General features: G+C 38.7%; 1 non-coding gene across 1 annotated transcript; it reads right to left on the bottom strand.

Moving 5' to 3' along the window:
* Window positions 1-2,508: 2,508 nt before the first annotated feature.
* On the bottom strand, window positions 2,509-2,615 carry LOC120576236 (small nucleolar RNA R71). Its single transcript, XR_005642313.1, has one exon. It is a non-coding gene; the product is annotated as a small nucleolar RNA R71 (small nucleolar RNA).
* Between the last annotated feature and the right edge of the window lie 7,548 nt (window positions 2,616-10,163).

Genomic DNA, 10,163 nt, shown 5'->3' with positions numbered 1-10,163 from the left:
TGGTGTGAGGTTAGGAATGTTGAAACTGACAAGTAATATTTTGGAAGAGATTAAGAATGGTCAGAAGGAATGTTTGGAACTTGTGGATCGAGTGGTGATGGTTAATCAAGGTAAAGGTGGAGACTTCAGTTTGGGTGAGAACGGTGTTTTAATGTTTCGTGATCGAGTTTGTGTGTCGGATGTGCTTGAGCTTAAGAGACAGATTTTGGACGAAGGTCACACAAGTAGTTTAAGTATTCATCCAGGAGCGACTAAGATATATCAGGATTTGAAGAGGTTGTTTTGGTGGCCTGGAATGAAGAAGGAGATTGCAGAGTTTGTTTATGCTTGTTTGGTTTGTCAGAAGTCGAAGATTGAACATCAGAAATCGTCGGGTTTGATGCAACCGTTGTTTGTGCCGGAGTGGAAGTGGGATAGTATCTTTATGGATTTTGTTGGAGCGTTGCCGAAGACTCGTAAGGGTTTTGATTCGATTTGGGTGATTGTTGACCGGTTGACGAAGTCGTCACATTTTGTTCCTATCAAGACCGGTATGTCTGTGGCGAGGTTGGCTGAAATCTACATTGAGCAGATTGTGAGGTTGCATAGTATTCCTCCTAGTATTGTGTCAGATAGGGATCCGAGGTTTACTTCTAAGTTTTGGGAAAGTTTGCAAGATGCTTTGGGAACTAAGTTGAGGTTGAGTTCTGCTTATTGATGAGTCATTTATATGCTATTTTAATATGCTTTTTAGTTTAGTTTTATTTAGATTTTATATTATTTTATATTAGTATTATTTCCTTTTTAGGATAGTTTACTTTAAATTGCAATTTATTATATTTCAGGGAAGAATATTGGATGGATTGAGTCTTGGAGCAAAAGAAAGGGATTTGGAGCAAATTGGACACGAAAATACGAAGATTGGGAAACAAAATATATCTCCCACAAGTCAGAACTAGCCTTGGCACGGCCGTGCCACCCTCCAGAGACCTTTTGCTGCTTTTGCTTGGACTCCAAGCTATTCTATTTTGGCGCACAATCTACTGAGGAATATTCTTGGAATATACTTGCTTAGATTTTAAGTCAATTGTGTACTATAAATAGAGTAGCTAGCCATCACAAATATTCATCTTTACTTGGAATACAATAAGTGACAATTGCTTTTCTAAATAAAGTTCTTTTCCTTTCCTTTATTTTCCTGTCTTTTATTTTCATGCTTTCTCTCTTCTCCCCCATGTCTACGATGAACATGAGTGAGTAGACTTCTTCTTGTCTTGGGATTGTTGGATAAGTCTAAATGACATAATCCTAATCAAACCAAGCCCTAAGCCTTAATCTTATGTAACCCTAGTTTCTTATCTGAATTCACCGTCTTAACATGGATTAACCATTATCAAACTGTGGAAACGAAAGTGGAGGGTTTGATAATTGTTCGTCCATTATTCCAAATATCAATTCATAAAACGAAAGTGGAGCTTTGATATTCGAACAAGTGAATTCAGACAAGGATTGCAAAGTCAGCGAAATAGGCTTTGCAATCTTTGAGACATATAGTTTCGATCTTCAAGGGAACTAATAACAATCAAGTCAGCGAAATAGGCTTGGTTGTTAGAGGAACCAAAATCCAATAGTAATCAAGTCAGCGAAATAGGCTTGGTTGCTAGAGGAACTTAAGAGAAACTGTCTTGAGAAATTAGGTCTAACATAACATTATAAGCTTATGGTTTTGGTTTGAGAAGGACTTGTTATTTAGATGAAACCAACGATCCCAAGGCTCTTTTATTATATTGCTTTTTAACCGTTTAAAAACCCCCAACTTACAATTCTCTTCTCTCTTCTAATCACCTCTAAAGGTTAATTAAATTGAACTACTCCCTGTCGGAACGATACTCTTTTATACTACTTCGGTAAGACCGTGCACTTGCGGTTTTATCTCATCAAGTTTTTGGCGCCGCTGCCGGGGAGTAAACTAATTTGATTAACTCTTTCTTTGTGATTAGAACTCTCTTCTCTTCCTTTTCTCTTCTACTTTTCTTTCTTTTGTTTTTACCACTAACTTCTTGGGTTCTCGGTTTCTTATGCGAAGATGTAAAAGTCTCGGAGAATTTATTCCTGAGATCGAAAGATTTTTGCATAAGAAAAAGAGAGGCACAAAATAATACCGCTATGGCTGAACGCACTCTCAAAGAGTATGCTACTCCTTCAACGGAAGAGCCACAAGCTATTATCGTGTACCCAACGGTTGCGGGTAATAACTTCGAGATCAAGCCTGCACTACTCAATTTAGTGCAGCAAAACCAGTTTTCTGGATCACCCACTGAGGATCCAAATCTCCATATTTCTTCCTTCCTTAGACTCAGTGGCACCATAAAAGAGAACCAAGAAGCCGTAAGACTTCATCTCTTTCCCTTTTCCTTAAGGGATAGAGCTAGCGCTTGGTTCCATTCCCTAGAAGTCGGTTCCATTACTTCATGGGACGATATGAGGCGAGCATTCCTCGCCCGATTTTTCCCCCCATCTAAAACAGCTAAGCTTAGAGACCAAATTACGCGTTTCAATCAAAAAGATGTGGAGTCTCTCTATGAGGCGTGGGAGCGTTTCAAGGAAATGCTTAGACTTTGTCCCCACCATGGCCTAGAGAAGTGGCTTATAGTCCACACGTTTTATAATGGCTTGTCATATACCACTAAGATGTCTGTTGATGCAGCTGCAGGTGGAGCTCTAATGAACAAAAACTACACGGAGGCTTATGCTTTGATTGAGGACATGGCTCAGAATCACTACCAATGGACCAACGAGAGAGCCGTCACCACTCCTACTCCCTCTAAGAAAGAGGCAGGTATATACGAAGTCTCTGAATATAACCACCTTGCTGCTAAGGTTGAGGCATTAACCCAAAAAATTGAAAAACTTAATGTTAATGCTGTCCCACCTTCTTCTGCATCCCCTCCTTGTGAAATCTGTGGTATAACTGGTCATATAGGTGTTGATTGTCAGTTAGGTAGTGCTGCCAACATTGAGCAACTGAATTACGCTCAATACAACCAAGGAATGAGGCCAAATCAAAATTTTTACAAAAATCCTCAAGGTTCCTATGGACAAGCAGCACCACCTGGCTATACAAACAACCAGAGAGTGGCTCAGAAATCAAGTTTGGAGATTTTACTGGAAAATTGCATTGCAAATCAAAATAAAAATCTTCAAGAATTGAAAAACCAAACATGATTTCTGAACGACTCTCTCTCCAAACTCAATACCAAGGTTGATTCCATCGCCACGCACACCAAAATGCTTGAGACCCAAATCTCCCAAGTGGCCTAACAAGTGGCCGCCTCTTCTCAAACACCAGGAGTCTTTCCTGGTCAGCCTGAAACAAACCCCAAAGCCCATGTCAACGCTATTTTTCTAGGGGGTAGTAAGATAGAAGAGACTGTTACTAAGGCCAAAAATGTCAAGAAGGAGAGTGTCAGGTGTCTAGGTAAGAATGGTGTGATAAAAAGTGAGAAACCGCTTGATAAAAACAAAGCTCTAACATCTTTAAGGCTTACTAAGCTCAACTTGGAGGCTCAAATCACTAAACTCTTTAACATAATTCGAAAGATTTGCGTTAAAATCCCCTATGCTGAAGCTTTGTCTCGTATGCCTCTATACGCCAAGTTTTTAAAAGAAATTTTTTCAAAGAAAAAGGCTATAGATCATAATGAAACAATAGCTTTGACAAAGGACAATAGTGCAATCATCAAGAAGCCACCTACAAAGCTTAGAGATCCAGGAAGTTTTTCCATCCCTTGTATGATAGGGAATGAAACCTTCAACCGAGCCTTGTGTGACTTAGGAGCTAGTGTTAGTCTGTTGCCCTTACCCCTCTTTACAAGGCTGAGGTTGGGCAAGCTAAAGCCTACCGAAACAACATTGAAGTTAGCCGATCGTTCTGATATCCAACCTGTCGGATATGTCGAGGATATCCCCGTTAAGATAGAAGGGATAGACATCCCAACTGATTTCATGGTGCTTGACATAGATGAGGACAATGCGTGCCCTATAATCTTAGGACGACCCTTTCTCGCCACTGCGGGTGCTATAGTAGATGTTCAAAACGGTAGGATTGTTTTCCAAGTGAGTAATGAGTTGATAGGATTTGAGTTGGAGAATTATATGAAAGGTCCCGCCCTTTATTCTTGTAATATGATTAAAGGTCATAATGTGAAAGAACGCTTATTAGCGCCATCTACACAACATGACCTCTTTGATCCATTCTAAGGACACTTTCTTATAACGTCAAGCTAATGACTATAAAGAAGCGCTTCGTGGGAGGCAATTTTTGCTGGTATTGATCCAGATTTGGATGCTCAAGTAGAATTTGGAGCATTCCAAAAACTTGGAGATCCAACTACAAAAAAACAGGCAGTCTGATAGAAATTGGTTTGTTCCTTTTCGATTCGACTTTTTTGTTGTTATTTGAATTTTATAGAACTAGAATAGATATTTTCTGTTTCCTACTTACACGAGCCCATATCCTTGCTTTTCTATCAATTTCTAACTCTAATCTTCCCCCCCAATCTGATATTATTGTGCCCCACGTATTTAACTGCTTTCGTTTTTGTTTTTAAGTTATTCTGTAGGTAATTGTTCGACGGTGATTCAAGCAAAACGAGAAAAAATTTTGATGCCACTGTCCAGAACCTTGGCACGGCCCGTGCTCACTCTGGCACGGCCGTGCCAGACCTTAACCATCCAAATGCCAGCTTACATCCAGAAAGTTGGCACGGCCCGTGCTAAGGTTGGCACTGCCGTGCCCGACCACAGGTAAGGATAAACCCACCTTTTCATCTTCTTTTTCCCTCATTCTCCACCACAAACTCTCTCTCCATTTACACTTCTCTCAAAAACCTCCATAACCATAGAATTTCAAAGCTTCCATATCTCCCCCAAAACCTAACCATTTCACATAATTTCTTCACCCAATCAATCACAAACCCATTTCAATCATAACCCATCAATCAAAAACAACTTTCCTCCATCCCTCCCAAATATCATCAAATTCGTAGCCCCCATTCACCTACCTAAAAACCCACAAATTCTTCATCAATTCAACCAATCCAACTCCTACCACTTACTCAAACCCCAACCCCATCACCCAACCAACCTTTTCTACTCAAAACATTTCCCAACACCCAAAACACAAACGGTCAACCAAGGTTCCGGATAAATGGCATCTAGGAAAGGTGGAGCAAGCTCTTCCGGTGGACCACAACAAAAGAAGAAGACTCAAGCCAAGAATCATGGCATAATCTTCAAGGACACCAAGCAAAGGGACAGGTATAAAATTCTTATCTCTAAACCTTTGCATCCTTGTCGATATCCAGATCCTTATACTTTGAGTGTGCTAGGACTAAGGGATAATGTGTTCAGCTTACTAGGAAATTTAGGATGGGTTGATATGCTTAGACCTATGAAGGGCTTCGAAAATTTCACTTATGAATTCTTAAGTTCTATTGAATTTACGAAGGATAAGGTGAATTTTGACAACCCCGATCATAGAGTCTCTTTCCGACTTTTGAATATGGATTACGAGATGTCTCTTGAAAATTTCTGCTTAGAGATGGACTTTGCAAATGCGGGGTTCATCCATGACTCTTGGAATCCAAATTTAAAGTCAGAACACTATGACCCCGCTCTCTTTTGGAAACGCATTACCGGGTTAAGGCAATACAATCCTCGCAACAACAAGGCTAGTAACATTCACAACCCCGTGCTTAGATACCTCCAGAGAGTCATGGCTTGTACCATTTGGGGTAGAAAAGAAGTAGGAACAACTAGGACAGATGAACTTTTTATGCTTTGGGCAATGCTTAGTAACAATCCCGTTAATACTTGTTTCTACCTACTTGACTACCTTTCCTCCATAGGAGCTAGACCTGACAATCGAGCTGAGATAGTAGTCGGTGGTATCATTACCTTCATCGCTAGAAAGTTTGGAGTAGGTGAGGAAGATGGGATAAATCCAATTGAGGGCAACAATAGACTTAATATTGAAACCCTTGTTGCTATGAACTTCATTAAGATTCACCCACCCATGACTTATGCACTTCAACTTCGCATACCACTTTTATTTCTACTTCCTAACCCATCTCGGACTAACCCCGAGGTGGAGGAAAATTTGTTGTATGTTGGTGATGGATTACAGGTACATGAAGAGCATAATCAAGGTGACGAAGAAGGTGCCCACATGCACCATGAAGAAGAGCCCCATGACCATAACGACAACAATGAAAGATGGGCATGGATGCAAACCGAGGTACAAAGGATAAGCACCGAGCAACAAAGGCAAGGTGTTGAATTATCTGGGCTAAGAAATGATGTCCTTCGGGGCAACCGCATATCCGAAGAAAATAACCAAATGCTTCGGAACATGATGCAACACTTACACCTTCAGGGCCCTCCCTATGGACCTCAATAAAAATGTGAGCTTTCCTCTTCCTCTTTTTCACCTTATCTCTTCAATCTCTATCTCACTCTTCTACCTCTCCTTTTCTTTTATTTTTCTTTTATCTTGAATCATTGAGGACAATGCTTCTCCTAAGTGTGGGGGGAGCCTAATAAAGTGTCTTTAGTCGTAGTGTTTCCAAACTCCCTTGAACTTCATTCTTTTGTTTTGTTTTATGGTAAAAGGCATAGTTAAGTAGCTAATTTTTTATTGAAAACATCATGACACACAAATTTTCATTGTCTCCTCTTATTTTGTTGATTCTTGTGCATAAAAGCAAACTCTTGTGTTTTAAGTCTTCTTGATATAACCGCATCTTGTTTTAAAGTGAATAAAATTCTCCAATGAGAAAAACACAAAGTTGCTTCCCTTGAGTAAATGTATGAATAGGTATTTTAAGGAAACGCGTTCTAATCTTAGTGGTGCATTAACCTTTAAAGACTCTCAAAGCGCCAGTAGTATAAGTGAGTATAAGGGAGATCATAAAAAGCCAAAAAGCCAAATAATTTCCAAGATCTCATCACTGAATCTAGATTGGGGAAGGAGGTAGGCCCTCCGACTTCCTACGTGAAGGTGATTGTTATCTTGAGAAAAAACTTTAAAAAGCATCGTTGAAACTAGATTGGGGAAGGAGGTAGGCCCTCCGACTTCCTACGTGAAGACGATGTTTTAAGGGATACCATTGAATCTAGATTGGGGAAGGGGGTAGGCCCTCCGACCTCCTACGTGAAAATGTTGTTCCTTAAATAAAGAACTTAAAATGTGCATATGGCAAAGAACAAAGATTCTCAAATACTCCCATCTCTCTTATATGAATTGTAGAAGGAATCTTTCTTGGTTAGTTTAGTGCTAGGATTAGACCATGTTTCCTCATAATGCCTATCTTATACAGGAGCAAGAAAAGGGTTGGACTTCACACACACACTCACTTAAAACTTGATCGTTGGGTAGAAAAAAGATTTCAAGAAATACTTGAGTTTGTGATTAGTGTACATTTGGGATTTAAGCCCTTGAGGAGACATGTGCTTTAATTAAATTGTCATTTGATTTAACTGCTGATGCTACTACGTTTATGCCTTTTGCTTGAGGACAAGCAAAGATTCAAGTATGGGGGAGTTTGATGAGTCATTTATATGCTATTTTAATATGCTTTTTAGTTTAGTTTTATTTAGATTTTATATTATTTTATATTAGTATTATTTCCTTTTTAGGATAGTTTACTTTAAATTGCAATTTATTATATTTCAGGGAAGAATATTGGATGGATTGAGTCTTGGAGCAAAAGAAAGGGATTTGGAGCAAATTGGACACGAAAATACGAAGATTGGGAAACAAAATATATCTCCCACAAGTCAGAAGCCTGGCACGGCCCGTGCTAGCCTTGGCACGGCCGTGCCACCCTCCAGAGACCTTTTGCTGCTTTTGCTTGGACTCCAAGCTATTCTATTTTGGCGCACAATCTACTGAGGAATATACTTGCTTAGATTTTAAGTCAATTGTGTACTATAAATAGAGTAGCTAGCCATCACAAATATTCATCTTTACTTGGAATACAATAAGTGACAATTGCTTTTCTAAATAAAGTTCTTTTCCTTTCCTTTATTTTCCTGTCTTTTACTTTCATGCTTTCTCTCTTCTCCCCCATGTCTACGATGAACATGAGTGAGTAGACTTCTTCTTGTCTTGGGATTGTTGGATAAGTCTAAATGACATAATCCTAATCAAACCAAGCCCTAAGCCTTAATCTTATGTAACCCTAGTTTCTTATCTGAATTCACCGTCTTAACATGGATTAACCATTATCAAACTGTGGAAACGAAAGTGGAGGGTTTGATAATTGTTCGTCCATTATTCCAAATATCAATTCATAAAACGAAAGTGGAGCTTTGATATTCGAACAAGTGAATTCAGACAAGGATTGCAAAGTCAGCGAAATAGGCTTTGCAATCTTTGAGACATATAGTTTCGATCTTCAAGGGAACTAATAACAATCAAGTCAGCGAAATAGGCTTGGTTGTTAGAGGAACCAAAATCCAATAGTAATCAAGTCAGCGAAATAGGCTTGGTTGCTAGAGGAACTTAAGAGAAACTGTCTTGAGAAATTAGGTCTAACATAACATTATAAGCTTATGGTTTTGGTTTGAGAAGGACTTGTTATTTAGATGAAACCAACGATCCCAAGGCTCTTTTATTATATTGCTTTTTGACCGTTTAAAAACCCCCAACTTACAATTCTCTTCTCTCTTCTAATCACCTCTAAAGGTTAATTAAATTGAACTACTCCCTGTCGGAACGATACTCTTTTATACTACTTCGGTAAGACCGTGCACTTGCGGTTTTATCTCATCACTTATCATCCCCATACCGATGGGCAGACAGAGAGGACTATTCAGAGTTTGGAGGATTTGTTGAAAGCTTGTGTGTTGGAGCAAGGTGTCGGTTGGGTCGATTGTTTACCGTTGATTGAATTTACCTACAACAACAGTTTTCATTCTAGTATCGATATGGTACCGCTTGACGCTTTGTATGGTCGGAGGTGTAGGACGTCGTTGTGTTGGTTTGAATTAGGTGAAAGTGCTTTGTTAAGGTCGGAAGTTGTGCAAGAGACTACGGAAAAAGTTCAGATGATTCAAGAGAAGATGAAAGCGTCTCAGAGTAGACAGAAGAGTTATCATGATAAGAGGAGGAAGGATGTAACACCCCGTTTTCTCAACATAAAAATTTCATTTAATTAATCAGAGTAATTCACATAAACGGAATGTCACACTTCTTTTCTTAAAATCATAAACGGAATAATTAACTAATTATCCTTCAAAATTCAATAACATAATATTTAATACTTCGTAGTGGAATTTATTCGAACATCTAAAAATAATTTTGGCACGAAGGTCTCATCAAAGTATCTCATAAAAATCCAATTAACAACTTAATCATGTAAATTCATAAGCAATACGTAACGAATAGAAAAGCATGCAACAAAGTTTCCATCCCGTTACGTATCAGAGCACCTAAAGACACACATGAGAGATAATCCACTCACGACAGCAATCTAACAGCAACTTAAACTCGATCACCTGCAAGTTACTCATACGAAGAGCATCATTTCCAAGCAGAAGGGGTGAGATTTCACAAAACAATAATATTAAGCATATAATTCAACAATTATATTTAACAACCTAAAATCATCATAATATTCATCATAGATAATAATATATCATATATCACATCTTTAATAGTTCATATAAAGAATCACAGCTTCAACAACTTGGCAACTTAAACATCTTTGACTCGACAAATGCGACTCCAACTTGACTATGCAACTTAGACCTCTTATATGCATGTTGTATCAATCCAGGGCATCAAGTCCCCAACGTATTTGAGCGTAAAAATGCTCCCAGGGCATCAAGCCCTCAACTTAATTGAGCAAAGGCTCCAGGGCATCAAGCCCCCAACAATGAAATGCTAATACATGGACTCGACCTCTTAACATCTTAAATGGAAAACCTCTTATATAATCCAATAATTTGGAACTTCATCATCTTAATCAACTTAGACCGACTCATGCAGCTTAGTTAAATAACAACAGCAACACAACAGTATACAAAAACAGCATGACATAATAATATCAAATGCAAGTCAACAACGTCTCAATTATTCACATATAATTTAAGTAATGCATATACATTATATCACAATA

Source organism: Medicago truncatula, chromosome 6, assembly GCF_003473485.1.
Source record: "Medicago truncatula cultivar Jemalong A17 chromosome 6, MtrunA17r5.0-ANR, whole genome shotgun sequence".
Classification (NCBI taxonomy): Eukaryota; Viridiplantae; Streptophyta; class Magnoliopsida; order Fabales; family Fabaceae; genus Medicago; species Medicago truncatula.
Note: the sequence above shows the minus strand (reverse complement) of the source record. Positions and strands in the feature narration are given on the sequence as shown.